The sequence below is a fragment of the Phocoena phocoena genome, chromosome 17 (assembly GCF_963924675.1).
Source record: "Phocoena phocoena chromosome 17, mPhoPho1.1, whole genome shotgun sequence".
Classification (NCBI taxonomy): domain Eukaryota; kingdom Metazoa; phylum Chordata; class Mammalia; order Artiodactyla; family Phocoenidae; genus Phocoena; species Phocoena phocoena.
This window is the reverse complement of record NC_089235.1, coordinates 23,217,189-23,231,803: the sequence shown is the minus strand read 5'-3', so window position 1 is coordinate 23,231,803 and position 14,615 is coordinate 23,217,189. Positions and strand designations below refer to the sequence as shown.

Here is a 14,615-nt window from a genome sequence, read left to right as displayed (position 1 = left end):
GTTAACGAACCAATCTCGATACATTATTATTAACTAACATCCATCATTTATTCAAATTTCCTTAGTATTAACCTAATGTCCTTTTTCGGTTTCAGGATCAGTATAACACATTACATTTCATTGTTATATCTCCTCAGGCTTCTCTTGATTGTGATAGTTTCCCATATTTTCTTTGTTTCCAATCACTTTGACAATTTTGTTGAGTACTGTTTAGATATTTTGCATTATATCCCTTAATTGGAATTTGTCCGGTAATTTTCTCATAATTAGACTGGGGCTATGGATTTTGCAGAGGAAAACCGCAGAGGTAAAATGCCATTCTTATCACATCATATCAAGAATCTACACTATCAACATGACTTATTGCTGTTGCTGTTGACCTTGATCACCTGGCTGAGTTATTGTTGTCAGATTTCTCCACTGTAAAGTTCCTCCTATTGCTTTCCTGCTTGTACTTCTCGAAATGAAGTTGTGCACAGCATCCTCCTTGAGGATGAAATATCTACGTAAATTATTTGGAATCCTTCTACAGAGGAAATTTGTTTATTCTCCCCCACTGATTCTTTTTTTTTTTTTTTTTTGGCTGCGTTGGGTCTTCGTTGCTGTGCGCAGGCTTTCTCTAGTTGCGGTGAGCGGGGGCTACTCTCCGTTGCGGTGGCTTCTCTTGTTGCGGAGCACAGCCTCCAGGTGCACGGGCTTCAGTAGTTGTGGCACGTGGGCTCTAGAGCGCAGGCTCAGTAGTTGTTGCACACGGGTTTAGTTGTTCTGCGGCATGCGAGATCTTCCCGGACCGGGGCTCAAACCCGTGTCCCCTGCAATGGCAGGCAGATTCTTAACCACTGCGCCACCAGGGAAGTCCCTCCCCCACTGATTCTCAAATTGATTAATTAAATAATTTCACTGTGGACTTATAGCTATTTATTCTGTACTATGGGTTGTAAGCCAATTCTATTTCATTGATCTTGATGCTTAGATTTTTCCATTTTTGGCCCCTGGGAGTTCTTTCATTTGGGTCCTTTGTTCCTTTGACGTTCCCTCATCATCGTGTTTTGTTTGTTTGTTTGAGTACAATACTTCCTTACATTCTGGCATTACAAGATGCTCCGGGTTTATTTTGTGTTTAATTTTGCTTAAATCAGTACTTTTGACAATGTGACTGTCTAATACCTATTAATATTTTAGTTAAAACATATAGTAAACACTTAGTATGTGCTAAGTGCTTTGTTGCATGCTGGGTGTAATGCTATCTATTTTTATCTATAAGCAGGTAATAATCATCCTGATTATCACTCACATTTTTAAACTCCTTTGCTTTTTACAAACCTCCCCCCCACCATACATTAGCTCATTTTTAAACCTCACATAATTTTTCTATGATAGATATGGTAGGAATTAATTATGATATCTGTTTCACAGATGAAGAACCTGATCTAGATTTTTAATAGATTTTTTTTAAAGGAGAAATGAAACTCTAGTTTATTTTAGTGAGTGCAGCCTCTTTTGAATGCATGCAGCCATTTGTTCAGATTCCCTCTTAATCAATTTTACAGAGAGGTTTCCTGATTAATGCAACATTGTGAGCACAATGAATTTACGTTTTGTTCTCTTACAGATTTATTCTTCATTCCCCTTCTCGTTCCGAGCCATGAAAATAATAGAAAGATTTAGTTACACAAAGCCTTGGCTTATTTCAGTTTACTTCAGAATATGATGGTGTAAATTGGAGAAAACTCTATGGAATATATTATGATTGCTCCCTTTTTAAGCATAAAATTTCTAAGAAGTGAAATAAAATTCCAGTATCACAATAAGTAAAATATTTGATGTAAACCAAGAATGTCAATAAACTTGTCAGTTATGGCACCAAATATGTTTTGACAAACACAATTGTGTTGAGACTTTAAAGATTTTAGTACAGTTCTTGTCTTGTAAAATATGAATGCATCACTTTATGGTGAACTTATGATGTTGCAATGATCTCCTTTCAAATGCCTTACTTTGGAAGGAGCTTGACTTAATTTTTTGTCTCTCCTTTTTTTTGGATATAGATCCTATAACTTCATGCATAACTCATATGTTTTCTTATAGGACTCTGTTTGATGGACTTTGAAATTACAGCTCATGATCTTCCTTTTACTCAGAGGCAAACCCTTTCTTTACTCTGCACTGCACTCTAGTGTTTGCTTGTTGGCGTCCAGGGAGAGTGCTAAGGTGTGAGTTTTACTACAGTGACCTGTACAATGAATAGCTTCAGAGAAGCATTAGGGAATATTCTGGGAAGAGTGCATAGCTGAACTCTATAGGCTCTAGCTGAGCTGTTCCACTGAGCTATAGATAAAAGATGACCACATTTAGACACTTTAATTGAACTGCTTTTGGCTTTCTCCAGGTTTTATGAGAAAAGGGCCTTACAATACTCAGAAGTAAAAACTATGCTGTCACCACGTTCAGAATGCTGAAACTGAGTTTTATCTCAAGTGGAAATATTTTGAACTACATTTAAGGTTGGTTTGTTTGTCGCTTCAAATAGTTTTCCGGACCATTATCTTTTGGAGACTCCATTCATTTTTCCTGCTAGTTTTTGACCTGATTTAAGGGGAATGGCAATATATGGAAATCTACCCTTCCATTATCACTGCTTATCTTTGGAGCATCATGGATATGTGCTAGGTGGTTCTTCATAGGCACACGCTTTTTGTAATAAAGCTGAAACCTTATGCTAGAAACAATTTTCTATTGAAGAATCTGTGACATGTTTGTAGGAACAAACCTGGACAAACCATAAATGTGATAGGTAAAAAGCAGAGTCAGATTTGCAGGCCAGGTTTATCAACACAATGACCTGGGTGATTTCTTGACATATGACAAACTCATTTACTGTTTGTCCAGGAAGCAATCTGACATTTTCCCAGGGATCTTACGTGCATTTTAAAAGATTTAAGTAATATATGGCCAGAGCATTCAGTGTCAGTACTTGCGGAAGATTGATCAGTTTTGGAGGTAGCATCTAATCTATTCAAGGGATTTAATTCATCAAAATGTATTGATCTCCAACTATGTGCCATACGCCTTCCATGAGGTAGAGGATATGAATAATCTGTTTTCAAAGGACCCAGAGTCTTTTCATAAAAAAATATTTAAATAATAATTCAAGGGAGATTATTAGTATAATAGTAATCAAAGTAAATCTAACAGAAGAATGACTATTTCCAACTAGGAATCAAAATGGCTTCACGGAGGAGAGAAAGTGTTGTTTATAAAGTTCCAACTTTACGTAGTCCACATAACAATGGTATGATCCCCATTTTACATGAAAGAAAATGAACCTAGAAAAGTTAAGTACTTGCCTAGTATCATAAAATTAAGCCAGATATTTAAAAGGGAGTTGAGGCTAAATAACGAGTACAAACAGGTGCATTGTACTTTTCTCTCTGCCATGTGTGTTTAAAATTATACATAATTATACATATACACTGTTGGTAAGAATAATTCCAAAACCTCTTTCTCTTTTCAACTAACCATTATCAGGGTCCAAAAATAGAGATGGCAAACCAACCTATAAAATTGTTATTATTATATCCCTTTCACATATGAGAAAATGGGGACTTAAAATGTGTTACGTGACTTGCTTGGTATTAAGCAAACAAATGGTGGATCCAGAATTTGTATGTTGGTCTTTTTTTAACCTCTTTATTATGGATATATATATATTTGCTTTTCTTTTTTTAAAAGGTTGTGTTATAAACACTTAACATGAGATCTACCCTGTTGACAAATTTTTAAGTGCATAATACAGTATTGTTAACTATGGGCACAATGTTGTACAGCAGGTATCTAGAACTTTTGTATCTTGCTTAACTGAAATTTTATGCCTGTTGATGATCAATTCCCCACTGCCCCCTCTCTGCAGTCCCTGGTCACCACCATTCTACTTTGATTCCAGGAATTTGACAATTTTAGAGACCTCATACGAGGGGGATCATGCATGTCCTTCTGTGACTAGCTTGTTTCAATTAGCACAATGTCCTCCAGTTTCATCCATATTGCTGCATGTGGCAGGATTTCCTTCTCCTTTAAGGTTGAATAATATTCCATTGTATGTATATGCCACATTTTCTTTATCCATTTATCCATAGATAGACCTTTAGGTTACTTCCACATTTTGGCTATTATGAATAATGCTGAAATGAACATGGGAGCGCATATATATCTTTGAGATCTTGATTTTAATTATTTTGGTTAAATCCCAGAAATGGGATTGCTGGATCATATGGTAGTTTTATTTCTAAATTTTTTTGAGGAAATTTCATACTATTTTCCATAGCAGCCGCACCATTTTACATTCCCACCAGTAGTGTATTGTGGGTAATTTTAAGCACTCATGGTAGACAGGAAAGTACAATGCATCTGCATGGACCCATTATTCAGCCCCAACACTCGTTAGCTCACAGCCACACTTGCATTTAATCAAACTTCCTTTACATCTCTGCCTATCGAATTGTTTTGAAGCAAATCCCATACATAATATTTCATGCATAAGTATTTGAGTATGTGTCTCTGAAAGAAAAGAACTCTTGTTGATGAACCCAGTCATGGTGCCATTTTCATACATAAGAAAACCTAGTTATGTCTTACATCATCAAATATCTGGTCACTATTTTCTCATATGTGTTTTATTTTATTTTTGTTTGTTTATAGACATTATGTTGCTGGTTTGTTCTAACTGGGATTCCAACAGGGTGCACCACTGCATTCTGTTAGTACATCTCATGGATATTTTAATTTCATAGGCTACCTTAACTTATATTAAAAAAATTTTGAGATTGACCTGTTGAAAAAATTGAGCAATTTGTCTTGTGACCTTTCCTGCTTTCTGGATATCGCTGATTGTACTCTCATTTTTTATAGAAAACCTCTTCCTCTATTCCCCGTGTATTTCCTGTACTGGTGGTTAGATCAAGAGTCTGGATCCATACTTAGGTTACACTTTTGGCAAGACTACTTCATAAATGGTGTTCTAAACTTCCATCAAGAGGCATAATGTCCAGTTATCTACTGCTGTGGCGTTAGATGCCACTGAGGATCATTTCCCAGATCCAGAGTTTACTTTGGGGTTTGCAAAATGGTAATATTCCAATTATGTAATTACATCTTTATATGTTAGTTGGAATACTTCCATAGACAGAATTTTTTCTCATCAACTTTTGAATACCCTGAGGTATAGTTTTTACTATAAAAACAAGTAATCTGTATGATTGTTTCCCTTTATTTATCAGTTTTTAGAACAAGGAGTTGGTTTCCTAGCATCCTCCAAAGGTGATCTTTTTTTAAATCATGATCATTGGAATTCCTGGATTTTTAACGTATTTTATTGATTTCAACCCACTGATGTTTTTACTCTTATTGGTGCTGAGGATGACTCATCTTTGTGCAGTGGGAGCCACTTTAAGATGTTTCATGAGTCCTTTTGACACTATTCCAATAATTTTTGATAACTTCCTTGCTTTCTGGAATGACAAAATACTAAGATTCATCTTGTAAATTGCCTGCCCCTGACTTTTATATCTGTCTCCTTTACATGTTACCTCTCATCACATATAAGTAATAATTTTATTTAAATATAGCTTAATCTCCCATTGTATGTGCATATATACACACACACATATACACACAGAGACTCCCTTTTTCAGATAAATGGTAATACGATATATAGTATACATGTTGCTTATACTACTTGTTGTTTTCATTTAACAATATATCCTGGAGATTGCATATTAGAAAGCACTCTTTTTTTTTTTTTTTTAACCAGCTGTATGGTGCTCCATAGTAAGTATCTCAGAGTTAGTTCAATTCATCATGTATTAATGGACATTTAGGTTGTTTCTGGTTTTTACCTTTTTAAATCATGCAGTAAATATCCATGTGTATACATATTTTCATGTTTATCTTTTAGATAGATTCCTAGAGAAGGGAAAAACATATGTAAAATCATTAAATAATGCCAAATTGCCCTCCACTGGGTTCATAACATTTTGCATTCTTTTTAGAAACACATATGTGCCTGTTTCTTCTTAGTCTTACCAACTAAATGTGGGATCACACTCTTGATTTTTTGTCAGTGTGATAAATAAGATATATCTGTGTAATATTAATTTGTATTTCTCTTATTATGAACTATTTTTAAAATTATGAGACATATAGAGTCCTAAACGTATGAGAAACTGCATTGCCTGTATTGCCTTTTCTACTCACGTCTCTAGCCTGTTTTTCTTTTTTTTTTAACATCTTTATTGGAGTATAATTGCTTTACAATGGTGTGTTAGTTTCTGCTTTATAACAAGGTGAATCAGCTATACATATACATATATCCCCATATCTCCCCCTTCTTGCGTCTCCCTCCCTATCCCACCCCTCTAGGTGGTCACAAAGCACTGAGCTGATCTCCCTGTGCTATGCGGCTGCTTCCCACTAGCTATCTATTTTACATTTGGTAGTGTATATATGTCCATGCCACTCTCTCACTTCGTCCCAGCTTACCCTTCCCCCTCTCTGTGTCCTCAAGTCCATTCTCTACATCTGCATCTTTATTCCTGTCCTGCCCCTAGGTTCTTCAGAACCTTTTTTTTTTTTTTTTAGATTCCATATATACATGTTAGCGTACAGTATTTGTTTTTCTCTTTCTGACTTCACTCTGTATGACAGACTCTAGGTCCATCCACCTCACTACAGATAACTCAATTTCATTTTTTTTTTATGGCTGAGTAATATCCCATTGTATATATGTGCCACATCTTCTTTATCCGTTCATCTGTCGATGGACACTTAGTTTGCTTCCATGTCCTGTCTGGCCTGCTTTTTAAATAGCACTGTTTTTATTTTAATTTTGCTTATGAAGTTGTGTTTGCTATGCTTTTTTTTCTTTGGCTGTGCCACCATGCAGCATGTGGGATCTTAGTTCCTCTACCAGGGGTCGAACCCTTGCCCCCCACAGTGGAAGTGCAGAGTCCTAACCACTGGACCACCAGGGAAGTCCCTGCCATGCATGTTTAATCTTTATGTAGTCAAAGTTATGAATGATTTTCCCTACTGCTTCAATATTTTGAGCGGGAAGAGAATTTTTCTTGCCTCTCAGTTATAAGGATATTCAGAAATGTTTGTACTTGTGTAATTTCATTTTTTATATTTAAATTCCTTTAGAATTTTCACTGATTTCTGGTGTCAGAAATGAATTCAATTTCTATTATTTTCATGTACTTATCCAGTTATCCCAGCACCATTTATTAAAATGCCCATATTTCCCACTTGATTTGTGACTTCACCTTTGTTGAATACTACCAGAAATTGCATATATTTCTGGATTCTCTACTCTTTCTTATTGACTTTCCTGGCTACTCATATGCCAACATCACACTGTGTTGATTATAGAGACCTTAGGATATGCTTATATATCTAATTGGGCCAGCAATCCCCTTGCCTCACTGTTGCTCTTCTTTTTCAAGTGAATGTAGGTCTTTGAACACCAAATTCAATTCCTTCAGTAAGATGTCACAAAAACAGAATGTTTAGACTCTTTTAAATAGGAAAATAAGAAGGTAAACCTGTGAAGGAATTTAATGGCAAAAATGGGTCAAGAATAATTTTGTTTTTGTTTTAATTAAAAGACTAAGAAGACTAAGAAGACTAAGAAGAACCAAGCCTACTGAGTCCACTTAGCTTTTTTTGTCTTCTATAGATCCCCTTAGAGAAGTGATGTATTATCCTGATTTAGCAATCAAAATTTCCATCGTGTAGATCCCTTGACTAGGTCTGATTGTGTTTGAAAGCACTAGAAGAATTAAGATTTATTAGTGATAACACCCTTCTGACACCTGGCAGTAAAGCCCTGGATATCTGTGTAAGATCCAAAGCATGGTGATGTGGTTGCTATGTTGGAATATATTGGAGAGTGTGTGTATGTGTGTGTGTGTGTGTATGTGTGTGTGTATATATACACATTCTTCACCACTATTCATTAGAATACAGTGAGGTTTAACGTTCATGTTGTCAGTCTCAAAAATTCAAAGATATTTCTTAACATGGTAATCTGAGGGGAGAAAACAATAATTATAATGTGTGGAGATCCTAACGTGTGACAGTTGTAGCTGCAAAGAATTTTACTCAGGAACTATTTGAGCAAAATGTTGGGTTTGCAGGTTGAGCATTTTTGTCATAAGTGATCCGGTTTTTAAAAGCTTGATTGTGGGTGGCGGGTGGCCATTGGGCTCAGTCAGAGGATGGCCGCGGCCACGGCAGGTGGATCCCTGGGCCAGTCCCCTGGCACTGCTGTCTGGGCTGCATCGCAGCCACTGCGGAGGTGAGGGGACTCGCTGTGCCGCCAGGCCGTGCTCTTCTTCCTCAACAACATCTCCCTGGATGGGCTTCCCTCGAGTTTCTGGAAGAAACGGTGGGATGTGCCTCCCTTCAAAGAACCAAACATACATCTGGATCCCCAAGACACAAAGGCCCGAAGAAGACTCACTTCATCAATAATATGAGGCAGTACGGCTCCAGGAACAACAGGATCATGCTCATCTGAGCCAAGCAGTCCGTGTGTTCAGCCTTCTCTGTCTTGCCCTGTGGAGAAGACCTGTGCGTCAGTGACCTGAGGGTGGACAGCCAGAAGCAGAGGCATCCGTCCGGCGACGTTTCCATATCTTCTGAGATGGTCTTCCTTTTGGAAGACGTTGAGCTGGGGGCGGATGGAAAGGTTGTGTCTTACCAAGATTCTGTACCCCACCAACATCCTGGTCACGCTCAAGCTGGCCCACTGCCTCAGCCCTGACTCAGAGTGCCCTGTGCTCTGCTGGGGTCCAGATGCAAACCTGTCCTGCCCAGGGTGGCGCTAGCTGGCTCAGAACTAAGGACCGATGCGGGGGATTCCCTGTAGTACAATCCCAACCTCCTGGCTGACCTTCAGTGACCCTGCGGCAAGCACAAGTATGTCCTCATCTTTGCATCCTACATGACCACAGTGATAGAGTATGTGAAGCTCTCCCACCTCAAGAAGGACATGAAGGAAACCTTCTGGGAGAAGTTCCCGCACATCAAGGTGATGCTGAGCAAGATTAGGAGTTGAAAATGAGAGATGCAGAACTTGTCCCAGGAGTGTGTTTTGGAGCCTGTGACAGTGCCGGTGGCTTATGTGTACTTTGAGAAGCTCGTCCTGCAGGGCAAACACAACAAGCAGAACTGCAAGCTGCTGAAGAAACAGCAGATGAAGGAGCAAGGTAAAAGCCCACCAGACCAAACAAATGAAGAGGAAATAGGCAGTCTACCTGAAAAAGAATGATAGAAAAGATGATCCAAAATAATCTTGGATATAGAATGGAGAAAATACAAGAAATGTTTAAAAAGGACCTAGAAGAACTAAAGAGCAAACAAACAATGATGAACAGCACAATAAATGAAATTAAAAATTCTCTAGAAGGAATAAATAGCAGAATAATTGAGGCAGAAGAACGGGTAAGTGACCTGGAAGATAAATAGTGGAAATAATTACCACAGAGCAGAATAAAGAAAAAAGAATGAAAATAGTTGAGGACAGTCTCAGAGACCTCTGGGACAACATTAAATGCACCAACATTCGAATTATAGGGGTCCCAGAAGAAGAAGAGAAAAAGAAAGGGATGGAGAAAATATTTGAAGAGATTATAGTTGAAAACTTCCCTAATATGAGAAAGGAAATAGTTAATAAACTCCATGAAGCACAGAGAGTCCCATACAAGAAAAATCCAAGGAGAAACATGCCAAGACACATATTAAACAAACTATCAAAAATTAAATACAAAGAAAAAATATTAAAAGCTGCAAGGGAAAAACAACAAATAACATACAAGGGAATCCCCATAAGGTTAACAGTTGATCTTTCAGCAGAAACTCTGCAAGCCAGAAGGAAGTGGCAGGACATATTTAAAGTGATGAAGGGGAAAAACCTAAAACCAAGATTACTCTACCCAGCAAGAATCTCATTCAGATTTGATGGAGAAATTAAAACTTTACAGACAAGCAAAAGCTATGAGAATTCAGCACCCCCAAACCAGCTTTACAACAAGTGCTAAAGGAACTTCTCTAAGTAGGAAAAACACAAGAGAAGGAAAAGACCTACATAAACAAACCCAAAACAATTAAGAAAATGGTAAAAGGAACATACATATTGATAACTACCTTAAATGTAAATGGATTAAATGCTCCAACCAAAAGACATAGACTGGCTAAATGGATACAAAAACAAGACCTGTATATATGCTGTCTACAAGAGACCCACTTCAGACCTACGTACATATACAGACTGAAAGTGATGGGATAGAAAAATATATTCCATGCAAATGGAAATCAGAAGAAAGCTGGAGTAGCAATTCTCATATCAGACAAAATAGACTTTAAAATAAAGACTATTATAAGAGACAGAGAAGGACACTACATAATGATCAAGGGATCAATCTAAGAAGAAGATATAACAATTGTAAATATTTATGCACTCAACATAGGAGCACCTCAATACATAACACAAATGTTAACACCTATAAAAGGGGAAATTCACAGTAACACAATCATAGTAGAGGACTTTAAACTCATTCGCACCAATAGATAGATCATCCAAAATGAAAACAAACAAGGAAACACAAGCCTTAAATGCTACATTAAACAAGATGGACTTAATTGTTATTTATAGGACATTCCATCCCAAAACAACAGAATATACTTTCTTCTCAAGTGTTCATGGATCATTCTCCAAGATAGATCATATCTTGGGTCACAAATCAAGCCTGAAGAGATTTAAGAAAATTGAAATTGTATCAAGTATCTTTTCCGACAACAGTGCTATGAGACTAGATATCAATTGGAGGAAAAAATCTGTTAAAAATACAAACACGTGGAGGCTAAACAATACACTACTTAATAACGAAGTGATCACTGAAGAAATCAAAGAGAAAATCAAAAAAATACCTAGAAACAAATGCCAATGAAAACATGATGACCCAAAACCTATTGGATGCAGCAAAAGCAGTTCTAAGAGGGAAGTTTATAGCAATACGATCCTACCTCAAGAAACAAGAAACCTCTCAAATAAACAACCTAACCTTACATCTAAAGCAATTAGAGAAAGAAGAACCAAAGAAACCCCAAAGTTAGCAGAAGGAAAGAAATCATAAAGATCAGATCAGAAATAAATGAAAAAGAAATGAAGGAAACAAAAGCAAAGATCAATAAGACTAATAGCTGGTTCTTTGAGAAGATAAACAAAATTGATAAACCACTAGTCAGACTCATTAAGCAAAAACGGGAGAAGATGCAAATCAAGAGAATTAGAAATTGAAAAGGAGAAGTAACAGCTGATACTGCAGAAATACAAAGGATCATGAGAGATTACTAGAAGAAACTCTATGCCAATAAAATGGACAACCTGGAAGAAATGGACAAATTCTTAGAAAAACACAACCTTCTGAGATTGAACAAGGTAAAAATAGAAAATATATACAGACCAATCACAAGCACTGAAATTGAAACTGTGATTAAAAATCTTCCAACAAACAAAAGCCCAGGACCAGATGGGTCACAGGTGAATTCTATCAAATATTTAAAGAAGAGTTAACACTTATCCTTCTCAAACTCTTCCAAAATATAGCAGAGGGAGGAACACTCCAAAACCCATTCTACGATGCCACCATGACCCTGATACAAAAACCAGACAAAGATGTCACAAAGAAAGAAAACTACAGGCCAATATCACTGATGAACTAGCAGACAGAATCCAACAGCACATTAAAAGGATCATACACCATGATCAAGTGGAGTTTATTCCAGGAATGCAAGGATTCTTTAATATATGCAAATCAATCAATGTGATTAATCATATTAACAAACTGAAGGATAAAAACCATATGATCATCTCCATAGATGCAGAAAAAGCTTTCAATAAAATTCAACACCTATTTATGATAAAAACTCTCCAGAAAGTAGGCATAGAGGGAACTTACCTCAACATAATAAAGGCCATATATGACAAATCCACAGCCAACATTGTTCTCAATGGTGAAAGACTGAAACCATTTTCTCTAAGATCAGGTAGAAGACAAGGTTGTCCATTCTCACCATTGTTATTCAACATAGTTTTGGAAGTTTTAGCCACATCAACCAGAGAAGAAAAAGAAATAAAAGGAATCCAACTCGGAAAAGAAGAAGTAAATCTGTCACTGTTGGCAGATGACATGATACTATACATAGACAATCCTAAAGATGCTCCCAGAAAACTACTAGAGCTAATCAATGAATTTGGTAAAGTAGCAGGATACAAAATTGATGCATAGAAATCTCTTGCATTCCTATACAATAAAGATAAGAAATCTGGAATAGAAATTAAGGAACCACTCACATTTACCATTGCAAAAAAAAGAATAAAATACCTAGGAATAAACCTACCTAAGGAGACAAAAGACGTGTATGAAGAAAACTATAAGACACTGTTGAAAGTAATTAAATATGATACAAACAGATGGAGAGATATACCATGTTCTTGGTTTGGAAGAATCAATATTGTGAAAATGACTATACTACCCAAAGCAATCTACAGATTCAATGCAATCCTTATCAAACTACCAATGGCATTTTTCACAGAACTAGAATAAAAAATTTCACAATTTGTATGGAAACACAAAAGATCCTGAATAGCCAAAGCAATCTTGAGAAAGAAAAACGGAGCTGGAGGAATCAGGCTTCCGGACTTCAGACACTACAAAGCTACAGTAATCAAGACAGTATGGTACTGGCACAAAAACAGAAATATAGATCAATGGAACAGGATAGAAAGCCCAGAAATAAACCCACGCACATATGGTAACCTTAACTTTGATAAAGGAGGCAAGAATATACAATCGAGAAAAGGCAGCCTCTTCAATAAGTGGTGCTGGGAAATGTAAAAGCATGAAATTAGAATACTCCCTAACACCATACACAAAAATAAACTCAAAATGGATTAAAGACCTAAATGTAAGGGCAGACACTATAAAACTCTTCGAGGAAAACATAGGCAGAACATTCTATAACATAAATCACAGCAAGATCCTTTTTGACCCACCTCCTAGAGAAGTGGAAATAAAAGCAAAAATAAACAAATGGGACCTAAGGAAACTTAAATGCTTTTGCATAGCAAAGGAAACCATAAACAAGACCAAAAGACAACCTTCAGAATGGGAGAAAATATTTGCAAATGAAGCAACTGACAAAGGATTCATCTCCAAAATACACAAGCAGCCCTTGCAGCTCCATATCAAAAAAACAAACAACCCAATCCAAAAATGGGCAGAAGACCTAAATTGACATTTCTCCAAGGAAGATATACAGATTGCCAACAAACACATGAAAGGATGCTCAACATCACTAATCATTAGAGAAATGCAAATCAAAACTACAATGAGGTATCACCTCACACCAGACAGAAGGGGCATCACCAGAAAATCTACAAACAATAAATGGAGGAAAGGGTGAAGAGAAAAGGGAGTCCTCTTCCACTGTTGGTGGGAATGTAAATTGATACAGCCACTAAAGAGAACAGTATGAAGGTTCCTCAGAAAACTAAAAATAGAACTACCATACAACCCAGCAATCCCCTACTGGGCATATACCCTGAGAAAACCATAATTCAAAAAGAGTCATGTAACACAATGTTCATTGCAGCACTATTTACAATAGCCAGGACATGGAAGCAACCTAAGTGTCCATTGACAGATGAATGGATAAAGAAGATGTGGCACATATATACAATGGAATATTACTCAGTCATAAAAAGAAACGAAATTGCATTATTTGTACTAAGGTGGATGGACCTAGAGTCTGTCATACAGAGTGAAGTAAGTCAGAAAGAGAAAAACAAATACCGTACACTAACACATATATCTGGAATCTAAAAAAAAGGTTCTGAAGAACCTAGGGGCAGGACAGGAATAAAGACACAGATGTAGAAAATGAATGGGCTTGAGGACACGAGGAGGGGGAAGGGTAAGCTGGGACAAAGTGAGAGAGTGGCATGGACATATATACACTACCAAACGTAAAATAGATAGCTAGTGGGAAGCAGCCGCATAGCACAGGGAGTTCAGCTCGGTCCTTTGTGACCACCTAGAGGGGTGGGATAGGGAGGGTGGGAGGGAGGGAGACACAAGAGGGAAGAGATATGGGAATATATGTATAACTGATTCACTTTGTTGTAAAGCAGAAACAAACACACAATTGTAAAGCAATTATACTACAATAAAGATGTAAAAAATAAAAGCTTGATTATACTTGAGTACAGTATCTGTCTGATATCTGAATTATTTTTGTGATGAGTGAGAGGAAGCATCCTTGCAGGTTAAAAAAACAATGACTGGGCTTCCCTGGTGGCGCAGTGGTTGAGGGTCCGCCTGCCGATGCAGGGGACGCGGGTTCGTGCCCCGGTCCGGGAAGATCCCACATGCCGCAGAGTGGCTGAGCCCGTGAGCCATGGCCGCTGAGCCTGCGCGTCCGGAGCCTGTGCGAACCGCAAAAAAAAAAAAAAAAAAAAAACAATGACTAAAACAGTTGATGAGAAAAAAAGTAAC

The 14,615-nt window shown here is 37.2% G+C and overlaps 1 pseudogene; it reads left to right on the top strand.

Annotated features, from left to right (window-relative positions):
• Positions 1-279: 279 nt before the first annotated feature.
• LOC136136878 (CDK5 and ABL1 enzyme substrate 2-like) overlaps positions 280-14,615 on the top strand; it is a 140,495-nt pseudogene continuing 126,159 nt past the window's right edge.